The 14,391-nt window shown below is 35.5% G+C and overlaps 1 long non-coding RNA gene across 2 annotated transcripts in view; it reads left to right on the top strand.

The window, feature by feature from the left end:
• Window positions 1-14,391, top strand: part of LOC147365983 (uncharacterized) — a 136,325-nt gene that overhangs the window by 108,389 nt on the left and 13,545 nt on the right. For both annotated transcript variants that reach the window (XR_015133112.1, XR_015133114.1), the window contains exon 2: window positions 5,612-5,760. This is a non-coding gene — a long non-coding RNA (uncharacterized LOC147365983). The remainder of the gene's footprint in view (window positions 1-5,611; window positions 5,761-14,391) is intronic.

The raw sequence follows: 14,391 nt of genomic DNA, 5'->3' as shown, positions 1-14,391 counted from the left end.
GAGTTTGAGTTGGATAGGTGTCAGCTCTTCTCTAAATTTTTGGTAGAATTCAGCTGTGAAGCCATCTGGACCTGGATTTTTATTTGCTGGAGATTTCTGATTACAGTTTCAATTTCTGGGCTTGTGATAGGTCTGTTAAGATTTTCTATTTCTTCCTGTTCCAGTTTTGGAAAGTTGTACTTTTCTAAGAATTTGTCCATTTCTTCCACGTTGTCCATTTTATTGGCATATAATTGCTGATAGTAGTCTCTTATGATCCTTTGTATTTCTGTGTTGTCTATTGTGATCTCTCCATTTTCACTTCTAATTTTATTGATTTGATTTTTCTCCCTTTGTTTCTTGATGAGTCTGGCTAATGGTTTGTCAATTTTATTTATCCTTTCAAAGAACCAGCTTTTGGCTTTGTTGATTTTTGCTATGGTCTTTTTTGTTTCTTTTGCATTTATTTCTGCCCTAATTTTTAAGATTTCTTTCCTTCTACTAACCCTGGGGTTCTTCATTTCTTCCTTTTCTTGTGGCTTTAGGTGTAGAGTTAGATTGTTTATTTGACTTTTTTCTTGTTTCTTGAGGTATGCCTGTATTGCTATGAACTTTCCCCTTAGCACTGCTGTTACAGTATCCCATAGGTTTTGGGTTGTTGTGTTTTGATTTTCATTCATTTCTATGCATATTTTGATTTCTTTTTTTATTTCTTCTGTGATTTGTTGATTATTCAGCAGCATGTTGTTCATCCTCCATATATTGACATTTTTATTATTTTTTCTCCTGTAATTGAGATCTAATCTTACTGCATTGTGGTCAGAAAAGATGCTTGGAATTATTTCAATTTTTTTGAATTTACCAGGGCTAGATATATGGCCCAGGATGTGATCTATCCTGGAGAAGGTTCCATGTGGGCTTGAGAAAAACATGAAATTCATTGTTTTGGGGTGAAATGTCCTATAGATATCAATTAGGTCTAACTGGTCTAATGTATCATTTAAAGTTTGTGTTTCTTTGTTAACTTTCTGTTTAGTTGATCTATCCATAGGTGTGAGTGGGGTATTAGTCCCCCACTATTATTGTGTTATTGTTCATTTCCCCTTTCATACTTGTTAGCATTTGTCTTACATATTTTGGTGCTCCTATGTTGGGTTCATATATATTTATAATTGTTATATCTTCTTCTTGGATTGATCCTTTGATCATTATGTAGTGTCCTTCTTTGTCTCTTTATACAGCCTTTGTTTTAAAGTCTATTTTATCTGATATGAGTATTGCTACTCCTACTTTCTTTTGATCTCTATTTGCTTGGAATATCTTTTCCAGCCCTTCACTTTCAGTCTGTATGTGTCCCCTGTTTTGAGGTGGGTCTCTTGTAGACAACATATGTAGGGGTCTTGTTTTTGCATCCATTCAGCCAGTCTTTGTCTTTTGGTTGGGGCATTCAACCCATTTACATTTAAGGTAATTATTGATAAGTATGATCCAGTTGCCATTTACTTTATTGTTTTGGGTTTGAGTTTATATATCCTTTTTGTGTCTCCTGTCTAGAGAATATCCTTTAGCATTTGTTGGAGAGCTGGTTTAGTGGTGCTGAATTCTCTCAGCTTTTGCTTTTCTGTAAAGCTTTTGATTTCTCCTTCATATTTGAATGAGATCCTTGCTGGATACAGTAATCTGGGCTGTAGGTTATTTTCTTTCATCACTTTATGCATGTCTTGCCATTCCCTCCTGGCCTGAAGAGTTTCTATTGAAAGATCAGCTGTTATCCTTATGGGAATCCCCTTGTGTGTTATTTGTTGTTTTTCCCTTGCTGCTTTTAATATTTGTTCTTTGTGTTTGATCTTTGTTAATTTGATTAATATGTGTCTTGGGGTGTTTCGCCTTGGGTTTATCCTGTCTGAGACTCTCTGTCTCAGTGGGTGATTATTTCCTTCCCCATTTTAGGGAAGTTTTCAACTATTATCTCCTCAAGTATTTTCTCATGGTCTTTCTTTTTGTCTTCTTCTTCTGGGACTCCTATAATTCGAATGTTGTGGTGTTTAATATTGTCCTGGAGGTCTCTGAGATTGTCTTCATTTCTTTTAATTCATTTTTCTTTTTTCCTCTCTGATTCATTTATTTCTACCATTCTATTTCACTAATCCTATCTTCTGCCTCTATTAGTCTACTATTTGTTGCCTCCAGAGTGTTTTTGATCTCATTTATTGCATTATTCATTATATATTGATTCTTTTTTATTTCTTCTAGGTCCTTGTTACACCTTTCTTGCATTTTCTCAATCCTTGCCTCCAGGCTATTTATCTGTGATCCCATTTTTATTTCAAGATTTTGGGTCATTTTCATTATTCGGAATTCTTTATCAGGTAGATTCCCTATCTCTTCCTCTTTTGTTTGGTTTGGTGGGCATTTATCCTGTTCCTTTATCTGCTGAGTATTCCTCTGTCTCTTCATCTTGTTTATATTGCTGAGTTTGGGGTGGCCTTTCTGTAATCTGGCAGTTTGTGGAGTTCTTTTTATTATGGAGCTTCCTCGCTGTGGGTGGGGTTGTATCGGTAGCTTGTCAAGGTTTCTTGGTTAGGGAAGCTTGTGTCGGTGTTCTGGTGGGTGGAGCTGTATTTCTTCTCTTTGGAGTGCAATGAAGTGTCTAATAATGAGTTATCAGATGTCAATGGATTTGGAGTAACTTTGGGCAGCCTGTATATTGAAGCTCAGGGCTGTGTTCCTTTGTTGCTGGAGAATTTGCGTGGTATGTCTTGCTCTGGAACTTCTTGGCCTTTGTGTGGTACTTGGTTTCAGTGTAGGTATGGAGGCGTTTGATGAGTTCCTATGGCTTAATGTTCCCTGGAGTCAGGTGTTCTATGATGTTGTCAGGATTTGGACTTAAGCCTCCAGCTTCTGGTTTTCAGTCTTATTTTTACAGTAGTCTCAAGACTTCTCCATCTATACAGCACCATTGGTAAAAGATCTAGGTTAAAGATGAAAAGTTTCTCCACAGTGAGCGACACCCAGAGAGGTTCACAGAGTTACATGGAGAAAAAAAGAGGGACGAGGGAGTTAGAGGTGACCCGAATGAGATGAGGTGGAATCAAAAGAGGAGAGAGCAAGCTAGCCAGTAATCACTTCCTTATGTGGGCTCCACAGTCTGGACTGCTCAGAGATGTTCATGGAGTTATACAGAGAAGAGAAGAGGGAGGAAGGAGACAGAGGTGGCCAGGAGGATAAAAGGAGGGAATGAAAAGGAGAGAGACAGATCCAGCCAGTAATCAGTTCCCTAAGTGTCCTCCACCGTCTGGAGTACACAGAGATTCAGAGAGTTGGGTAGAGAAGAGAAGCGGGAGGGAGGAGACAGAGGCGACCTAGTGGAGAGAAAGGACAGTCCAAAGGGGGAGAGAGCAGTCAAGCCAGTAATCTCACTCCCAAGTAAAAATAGGTACTGAAGATTGGGTTCTTAAAGGTACAAAATTGATAACAAATACCAAAAAGCAAAGATTAAAATTCTAGAGTAGCAGTTAGATTTTCAAAAATACAATATTAAAGAAAAGAAGAAGAAAAAAAAATCACAAAAGTTATTAAATATATATATATGAAGTTTGCTTTAAAAAAGTCTTTTTTTTGAAAAGTAATAGTAGGTTATAAAAATGAAAATTTAAGGAGTAATAGAGGACTTAAAAATTTAAAAAGTTAAAAAAAGAAAAGAAAGAAAAGAAAAGAATGATCATAAAAATAGTAAAAATATATGTAAGACTTTCTCTGGTGGTGTTGTAGGCAGTGTGGGGTCAGTTCATTTTCGGATAGTTTCTTGGTCCAGCTTATATTTCTCAAGATCTATAGGCCCCTTCCTATGTAGTCAATACTAACTACAGGGTTATAATCTATTGCACCTTTCACCTCCAAGGCGGTTCTCTCCGTTTTAACTTCTGTATGCTGGTCTCCAGTGTCTGATTTCCGCCCTGACACAAGGCGGCGGTGGTGGACACTTTTTTAGGCTTACTTGTTCAGTCGGGCTGTGGGGAGGGAGGGAAGCTGCAAACAAATAACACTGGTGTGCTCCTAGTGTCTCAGCCACACTGGGCCTGCCCCTGCTCACGGTGCATGTGCCCTCCCTGCCCACACAGCTCAGGCTCTAGGTTGCTCCTCCGGAAACCGTCTGATGCTGGCCCTGGGCTGCATGCACCTCCCAGGTCTAAGCCGCTCAGGTTAAGGCACTCGGGTACTCCTCAGAGGCGCAGACTCTGTTGGGCCTGGGTTTTGTGCCCTTACCAGCTCTGAGCAGCTCGGGTGATGAGGTGTTTGGTGAGTGTGGTCACTGCGACTTATCGCCTCTCCTGTCCCTGCCGTTCGGTTTTCTGGGTGTACAACTGGCACACCTTCTCAGGCGGATGACTGTCCAGAACCTCAAGAAGTCTTAGTAAGCAAAGAAGCCTGCTTGCAGTTTGGTAGATAATGTCTCTCTGGGGCTGCGATTGCCCTCTTCCGGCTCTGGCTGACTGTCACCGGAGGGGGATGGTCTGCAGCTAGCTAGTTTTGTTCTGCCCTTTGTTCTGTGCATGAGACTGGTGGTGTCTTAGGGCTTTTCACATGATAGCTATCCTACAGTCTGGTTTGCTAGCCCAAATTAGTTCGCCCTGATTAGCCTAGGGGGCATTCAGGCCCAATCCTTAGTCTAAGCAATGCAGCCCACGCCTCCCTGCCCAGCACCCGCTTGCTAGTGGCAGGTGCAGGCCTCTGCGCTGCTTCTCCACTGGGGGAGTTACCGTTGGGCTTGTAATCTGTGGGTTTTAATTCTTTACTTATTTTTCCTCCGTATTATGTTGCCCTCTGTACTTCCAAGGCTCGGCACAGACTCCGAAGTGAGAGTGTTTCCTGGTGTTTGGAAACCTCTTCCCGGGACAGAGCTCCGTCCCTACCTCTTTTGTCTCTTTTTTTGTCTTTTATATTTTTCCTACCTCCTTTCGAAGACAATGGGCTGCTTTTCTGGATGCCTGGTGTCCTCTGCCGGCATTCAGAAGTTGTTTTGTGGATTTTACTCAGCGTTTAAATGTTCTTTTGATGAATTTGTGGGGGAGAAAGTGATCTCCCGGTCCTATTCCTCCGCCATCTTAGGATCAACTCTATGCCCATTTTTTAAAGAATTTTAATTGTAAATGGGTACTGAATTTTGTCAGAGGCTTTTTCTGCATCTTTGAGATGATCATATGGTTTTTATCTTTTAATTTGTTAATATAATTTATCACATTGATTGATTTGCTTATATTAAAGAATCCTTGCATTCCTGGAATAAACCTAAGTTTGTCATGGTATATGAGCTTTTTGATGAGTTGCTGAGTTCTGTTTGCAAAAATTTTGTTGAGGATTTTTGCATCTATGTTCATCAATGATATTAACCTGTAGTTTTCTTTATTTGTGTTGTCTTTATCTAGTTTTGGTATCAGAGTGATTGTGGTCTCATAGAATAAGTTTGGAGGTGTTCTTGCCTCTGCAATTTTTGAAAGAGTTTTAGAAGGATAGGCATTAGCTCTTTTCTAAATGTTTGATAGAATTATCTGCAAAGCCATCTGGTTCTGGGCTTTTGTTTGGGGGAGATTTTTTTTTTTTTTTATCACAGCTTCAATTTCAATGCTTGTAGGAGATCCAAGCAGTCCATCCTGAAGGAAATCAGTCCTGAATATTCATTGGAAGGAGTGATGCTGAAGCTGAAACTCCAATACTTTGGCCACCTGATGTGAAGAACTGACTCACTGGAAAAGCCCTAATGCTGGGAAAGATTGAAGGCAGGTAAAAAAGGGGACAACAGTTCATGAGATGGTTGGATGGCATCACCGACTCAATGAACATGCATTTGAGTAAGCTCCAGGAGTTGGTGATGGACAGGAAAGCCTGGGGTGCTGCAGTCCATGGGGTCACAAAGAGTAGGACACAACTGAGCGAATGAACTGAAATGAATTGTGCTGTTCATAATTTCTACTTCTTCCTGGTTTGGTCTTGGAAGATTGAACTTTTCTTAGAATCTGTCCATTTCCTACAGGTTATCCAGTGGTTTTGCCATATAGTTATTCATAATAGTATCTTATAATCCTTTGTATTACTTCATTGTTTGTTGTAACTGCTCCTTTTTCATTTCTAATTTTGTTGTTTTGATTCTTCTTTTTTTCTTGATGAGTCTGGCTAAAAGCTTTTAGCCAATTTTGTTTATCTTCTCAAAGAACCAGCTTTTCATTTTATTAATTTTTACTATTCTTTCTTTCATTTCTTTTTCATTTATTTACACTTGGATCTTTATTACTTCTTTCCTTCTACTAAGTTTGGTGTTTTGTTGTTGTTCTTCTTTTTCCAGTTGCTTTAGGTGTAAAGTTAGGTTGGCTATTCAATGGTTTTCTTGTTTCTTGAGGTAGAATTGTATTGCTATAAGCTTCCCTCTTAGAACTGCTTTCAATGCATCCCATAGGTTTTGAGTTGTAGTGTTTTCATTGTCATTTGTTTCCAGAATTTTTTGATTTCCCATTTGATGTCTTCATCAATGTTATTTAGAAACATGTTGTTTAATCTCCATGTGTTTGTCTCTTACAGTTTTTTTTTTCCTTGTAATTGATATCTAGTCTCATAGCATTGTGGTCAGAGAAGATGCTTGATATGATTTCAATTTTCTTAAATTTACTGAAGTTTTATTTGTGACCAAAGATGTGGTCTATCCTGGAGAATGTTCCATGTGCACTTGGGAATAAGGTGTATTCTGCATTTGGCTGGAATGTCCTGAAGATATCCATGAGATCCATCTCATCTACTCTATCATTTAAGACTTGTGTTTCCTTATTAACTTTCTGTTTTGATGATCTGTCCACTGGTGTGAGTGAGGTGTTAAAGTCTCCTATTATTGTGTTACTGTCAGTCTCTCCTTTTATGTCTGTTAGTGTTTGTTTTTTGTATTGAGGTGCTCCTATGTCAGGTGCACAGATATTTACAATTGTTATGTCTTCCTCCTGGATTGATCCCATGATCATTATGTACTGTCCTTCCTTATCTCTTGTGATCTTCTTTATTTTAAGGTCTATTTTCTCTGATATGAGGTTGCTACTCCAGCTTTCTTTTGCTTCCCATTTGCATGGAATATATTTTTCCATCCTCTCACTTTCAGTCTGTATGTGTCTTGAGGTCTCAAGTGAGTTTATTAGACAGCAGATATGTGGGTCTTGTTTTTGTATCCATTCAGCCAGTCTGTGTCTTTTGATTGGAGCATTTAATCAATTTACATTTAAAATAATTATTGATATATATTCCTATTGCCATTTTTCTTATGTTTGGGGTTGATTTTGTAAGTTTTTTTTCTTCTCTTGTATTTCTTGACTATATAAGTCCCTTTAACGTTTGTTGTAAAGCTGGTTTGGTGGTACTGAATTTTCTTAACTTTTGCTTGCTGAAAAGCTTTCTATTTCTCCATCAGTTTTTAAAGAGATCCTTGCCAGGTACTATAATTTTGGTTGTAGATTTTTCCCTTTCAATACTTTAAATATATCCTTCCATTCCCTTCTGGCCTGCAGAGTTTCTGCTGAAAGATCAGCTGTTAAGAGTATGGGGTTTCCCTTTTATGTTGCTTGTTGCTTCTCCCTTGCTGCTTTTAATATTCTTTCTTTGTGTTTAGTCTTTATTAGTTTGATTAGTATGTGTCTAGGAGTGTTTCTCCTTGGGTTTATCCTGTATGGGACTCTCTGTGCCTCTTGGACTTGATTGACTATTTCCTTTTTCATGTTGGGGAAATTTTCAACTATAATCTCTTCAAAAATTTTCTCATACCCTTTCTTTTCCTCTTCTTCGTCTGCAACCCCTATAATTTGAATGTTGGTGAGTTTGATATTGTCCCAGAGGTCTCTGAGACTATCCTCAGTTCTTTTCATTCTTTTTACTTTATTCTGCTCTTCAGAAGTTATTTCACCCTTTTATCTTCCAGCTCACTGATTTGTTCTTGTGTTTCAGACACTCTGCTATTGATTCCTTCCAGACTATTTTTAATTTCAACAGTTGTGTTGTCTCTGTATGTTTATTCTTTAATTCTTCTAGGTCTTCATTAATTGATTCTTCCATTTTCTCCATTTTGTTTTCAAGGTTTTTGATCATCTTTACTATTTTTACTCTGAATTCTTTTTCAGGTAGTGTGCCTATTTCCTCTTCATTCATCTGGACTTCTGTGTTTCTAGTTTGTTCCTTCATTTGTGTAGTATTTCTCTGCCTTTTTATTATTTTTTTGATCAACTTATTGTGTTTGAGATATCCTTTTCCAAGGCTTCAAGGTTGAATTATTTCTTCTTTTTGGTTTCTTCCCTCCTAAGGCTGGTCCAATGGTTTGTGTAAGCTTCGTATAGGGTGAGATTTGTGCCGAGTTTTTGTTTGTTTGTTTTTCCTCTGATGGGCAAGGCTGAGTGAGTTGGTAATTCTGTCTGCTGATGATTGGGTTTGTATTTTTCTTTTGTTTGTTGTTTAGATAAGGTGTCCTTCACAGGGTGCTACTGGTGATTGGGTGACGCTGAGTCTTGTGTTCAAGTGGTTTTCTTTGTGTGCATTCTCACTATTTGATACTCTCTAGAGTTAGTTCTCTGGTAGTCTAGGGTCTTGGAATCTGTGCTCCGACTCCAAAGGCTCAGGGATTGATTTCTTCTCCTTCTGTGAGTCTAAGCTCCTTTAAGTCAGGAAATAAGGGAGACTCTGGAACTTTTCTTGCTGTAATCACTAGTGTCACTAGACACTGGCATCCTCAAATCCTTGTTTCATGGACAGGTTTATCTATCCTGCCACATCCTTGTCCAGAAGTCTGTAATCCGGTTAATCCTTTGATTCCAAGGGAAGAGCTTTTTAAAACAACCACTGATGCCAAAGTTCTACGTGAGTAGGTTCTGATTTAATTTATATTTAATTTAATTCATATGAAATTAATTTAATTTAACTCATTTAATTAATTTAATTCAAATTCTTGAGTCAGAGCAAGTCATTAATTTTTCTTTATAAAGTTCATCTGGTGTTTCTGAAATACAGCCAGATTTGGGAACCACTGTGATGAATCTCTATTGCCTATTAACCCAAGCTAGAACTCCTCTAGCAGACACTTCAGGTGCTTTCCCCAGATTTTTTTTTTTTTTTTAATTTTATTGAGGCTTAGTTGATTTACAATGTTGTGCTTAATTTCTGCTATAGAGCAAAATGACTTGTTACACATATACATATATTCTTTTCGTGTTTTTTTTTTCATTATGGTTTATCTCAAGATATTAAATACTGTTCCCTATGCTATATAATAGGACTTTGTTATTTATCCATCAATATTAGTTTGCATCTGCTAATCCTAGGACTGGAAGTTAAAAATTGGCAGATATAAACCAGTCAGATTTTTTAGAGTCTCCCTGTTAAATATGAGTGCATAGTCATAGTTAATGAAATGTTTAAGGAAAATATAAAAAAAGAAAAGAAAAAATGAACCCAAACAGCAAAACAAAATTAAAGTGGTCCCAGAAAAAAATAGAAAAATTAAGCTCAGAATGGAATTGTGTTTAGAAAGTTTTGATTGGTATACACAGAAAAAATATAAGAAGATATTTCATTTTTAGAAGTAAAAATTTTAGTAAATAAGATGAGAGCCCTTAAGAAAGAAAACTGAAACAAATATCTTGAAATCTATATATAAGTGCAAATAAAACTCAGTAACACAAAAGCACTAAGAGTAAATACATCAGACATTTGGAGCAATGACACAGGGAAGACAACTTTCAACTGAGAACGATCACAGACTACAGAATGGAAGATATTGTTAAATGAGTAATGAAAATTTCCCAGTGTTTAATAATGTAAGCCTCCAGATTCAAAGGGTATATATACTTCTAGAAGCAGGTGTGATAAATGAAAAATCAAAGCAAAAAAGATTTAGCACAGACGCATTTCATTCTGAAATTTTACTACGAAGATAGAGGTTACATTGCTAAATCTAAAAATCAGCTCACCATACATATCTTAACTTTTCTTGCATAAACATTTAGTCCTTGAATTATTTCCTCTTTACTTTTTAAACTGGATTTTAAAATTTTAACTTTTTAAAAACAACTTCATTTAAGTATAATAGTCATATCAAAAAATTCAGGTTTCAATTTTTTAATTAAATGAATTTTGAAAATTCAATACTTCTTAATATATTTATACACACATACACACAGAGTTATGGAACCAATAACACTGTCTAATTTTAAAACAATTTCAGTACCCAAAAAGTGAACCTACTATCAATGAGAAATCACTTCTTATCCCTTCCCAATAGCCCTAGGCATACATTAATCTACTCTCTGTTTCCATATAGCTGCCTACTCTAGATATTTTATATAAATGAAATAATATATAATCTTTTGTGTCTGGCATTTTTCACTTATAATGTTTTAGAGGATCATTCATGTAGTACTTATTAATACTTTATTTTTAATAATATTGTTTAATAATTTATAGTACATTGTCCATTCATTTTTCAATAAACATTTGAGTTCTTTCCACTCTTTGACTATTATGAATAATGCTAGCTTAAATATTTATGTATAGATTTTTATGTATACATTTGTTTTCATTTCTCTTGGGTAATTATCAAGGATTGGGATTGTTGGGTCATATGGTAACTCTATTTTTAACATTTTGAGAAACTGCCAAACTATTTTATAAAGTAACTATGTGATTTTACATTTCCATAAGAGAAGTGAGAAGAAATATGTTATTATACTGCCTTTTTCAATCATACCCATAATTACCTCTTCCTGTGTTCTTTTGCTTGGGATCACTTCCTTTCAGCCTGAAAAATTTTGTATTTCTTGTAAGACAAATCTGCTCACAAAATATCTCAGGTTTAGTTCATCTAGGAATGTCCTTATTTACTCTTCAGTTTTGAAGGAGAATTTTGCTGCATAGAGAATACTTGGATAACATTTTTTTTTTTTTCCTCCCTTTGAGCACTTTGAAGTCATCCACTCCCTTCTGGTCTCCACTTTTTTCCTGAGGAGAAATTATGAGAAATAAATTTTAATCTTATTGTGACTCCTTTTTTTAGATTTTTAAAATTTCTTCCAAGGTAATTGCTTTTTCATTGACTTTCAATAATTTAATTATGATATTTCTGTATATCAGACCCTTTTATCCTACTAGGAGTTTTTTGAGCTTCTTGGATATAGATTACTATTATGAAGAGAAAGAATTTGGGAGGTTTTCAATCGCTTATTGACATATTTTTTCTCCCCCATCCTCTCTCTCCTCTCCTTCTGTTATTAACATTAAGTATGCATTGATACATTAATGGTGTTCCATGTTTCTCTCATTAGGCTTCCCTGATGGCTCAGACGGTAAAGCATCTGCCTGCAATGCGGGAGACCTGGGTTTGATTCTTGGGTCGGGAAGATCCCCTGGAGAAGGAAATGGCAATCCACTCCAGCACTCTTGCCTGGAAAATCCCATGGACGGAGGAGCCTGATGGGCTACAGTCCATGGGGTCTCAAAGAATCAGACACGACTGAGTGACTTCGTGATTCATGATGTTTCTCTTAGGCTCTGTTGAATTTTTTCCATTCTCTCTTCTCCAGATTGTATAAATTGTATTGATTGATCTTCAATATCATTGAATTCTTTCCTTTCAGCTCACATCTCCTGTTGAGTTGTGGGATGAAGTTTTCATTTCATTTATTTTACTTTTTAAATCCAGAATTTCCATTTCTTTTTAAATAGTTTCTCCATCTTTATTTGAAATTGTCTATTTGGTGAGACTTTCCTTAAAGTGTTTGAAAATGGTTTCCTATGGTTCTATGATCACATATAATAACTGCTTTGAAATCTGCGTCTGCTAAGTTGAACATTGGGGAACTTCTTAAAGGCATATTCTGTTGTCTCTTTTTCTTGAGTATGGGTAACATGTTGCTTCCTTTGGCATGTCACATAATATTTTGGTGAAAACTAAATACTTTATATAATGTTATAGCAATTCTGGATTCTTATTTCTTATTCCTCAGGGTTTATTGTTATTGCTCTTTTTGTTCATTTGTATATTTGGCTCAGTGAATTCACTGCTCTGATTCTGTGAGATCCATTTCTCCCATGGTGTACAGCTTCTTGATGTCCATGATCAATTTATTTTCCTTATTTTTATTTTTAAGTTTAATGTCCTAGTATTCACTCCTATGTCAGAATATATTAATGATCAACCATTGATCTTTCAGACGATGTGCTAGGTCACACTTTTCCATTGGTGTATGACTTGGGGATTGATTTCAGATTTCTTGAAGTTTACAATCTGTCTTACATTCACCCAGGGATTTAAATGTACTGTCCTTATGAGCTCCTAAGACAGTGCATCAATTTTGGAGATGCAATGCGCAATTTGAGGATTCTAAATTGATTTCCTTATGCCATCCTTGCCTGAACACAGCTTAGAAATATTCTCATATACATAAAATATTTTTATCTCAGTTTGTATACCAGTAATGTAGAGAATGTAGAAAAATTTACTCTTACAATTTTATAAACTTGTTGTACAATTATATTAATTTTCAAATGGACTTCTATACCAGATAAATCACTTTTAAGAACTAACCTGTAGAGATGCACACATGAAAAAATGATCCCTCATGTTACCCTTTTATGATTTTACTCACTTTCCTCACACCCCAATCCCATCCAAACTCCTAGAACCTCTAACCATTCTTCATTTCTATTATTTTATCACTTGAAGACAGTTTTATAAATAGAATAATATAGTATGTAACGTTTTCAGATTGTTTTGTTTTCATTCAAAGTATTATTAATTCTTAGGAGATTCTTCTAGGTTCTTATGAGTATCAGTACTTTAATCCTTTTTATTGCTGAGTACTATTGCATGGTGTGAAGGTACTACCATTAGTTTCACCATTTATCTCATAAATGTTTTTCAAGTTTAGGCTATTTTAAATAAAACTTCCCTATGCATTTAGCTACAAGATATTGTATCAACCCAGCTTTTCATTTTTATCAGATAAATGCACAGGACAGTAGCTGGAATTCATGGCAATTAGATGTTCAATTTTTAGAAATTTCTGCACTGTTTTCCAAAGTGGTATTACCATTACCAGAATTTAGTGTTATCGCTTTTTTTTTTTAAGATATTCTTTTCATGTGCTTATTGTCATCTATATATCCTCTTTAGCGAAAGATTTGTTGAGGTCTTTCTATTTTCAAATTATGTGATATTTTTCTTTGTTTTGTTTTTATGGTTGTGTTTTGAAAGTCCTTTAAGTATTCTAGATACAAGTGCTTTTCCAGATTATGGCTTAAAAATATTTTCTTCAAGAATATAATTATCTTTTCCTCCCTTTAATAGCATCCTTCACAGAACAAATGTTTTTAATTTTATAAAGTCCACTTTACTATTTCTCATTTTGTAGACTATTTTTTCAGTGAAATCTAATATACTTTATGTAGTTCTATATCCCAAAGATTTTCTACTATGTCGCTCTTTAAAACGTAATTATTTTACACTTTATCTTCAAGTTTATGATCTATTTGTGTTAATTTTTGTATATTTTATGTAAGATATTACATAGAGTTAATGTTGTTATTTTAAAATATGCTGCAAGCATTCTTAGTTGCTCTGTCATGTCTGCCTCTTTGTGACCCCATGGGGTGTAGCCTGCCAGACTCCTCTGTCCCTGTGGTTTCCCGGGCAAAAATACAGTAATGGGTTGCCTTTTCCTCCTGTAGGGAATCTTCCAGAGTTATGGATCAAACCCGCTTCTCCTTCATTGGCAGTCAGACTCTTCACCACTGAGCCACCTGGGAAGCCCTTAAAATATGGTGCAATTTGTCAATGAAATCACCTGGGATTGACAATTTCTTTGGGGAAGATTTAAATTATGAATTCAGTTTCCTGAATTCATAGCTATAAGGCTATTCAATTCTCTATTTCATATTGTGTGAGTTGTAATAGTTTGGGTTTTTGAGGAATGGGTTCATTTGATCTAAGTTTGCAAATTAATATATGTACAGTTGTTTTTAGTATCATCTTGTTTTCATCAGCCAGATCTATAGAGATATCTCTTATTTCATCTATAATACTGGTAATTTGTATCTTCTCTTTTATTTTTATTTTTTGTTAATATTGCTAGGATTTAACCAATTTTACTGATCATTTCAATCTGTGTTCAGAAAAAACAGCAGTGAAAATTAAAATAACTCTCACATTATGAATATAAATATATTTGTATACCTATATATCTAAATGTACATATAATATTTTAGAATGTATTTTTTCTATAATTGCAGGAGAGGACTAAAAACTGAATTTTTGAAGTTCAAATATAGATAGCCTGTCATTCAGTATGATTTCATTGATTAATGATTTGTATAAATATGATCTATCTGGACAGCAATTTT

Source organism: Bos grunniens, chromosome 9, assembly GCF_055505025.1.
Source record: "Bos grunniens cultivar Pamir isolate PY7600 chromosome 9, Bosgru_T2T1.0, whole genome shotgun sequence".
Taxonomy (NCBI): Eukaryota; Metazoa; Chordata; class Mammalia; order Artiodactyla; family Bovidae; genus Bos; species Bos grunniens.
Note: the sequence above shows the minus strand (reverse complement) of the source record. Positions and strands in the feature narration are given on the sequence as shown.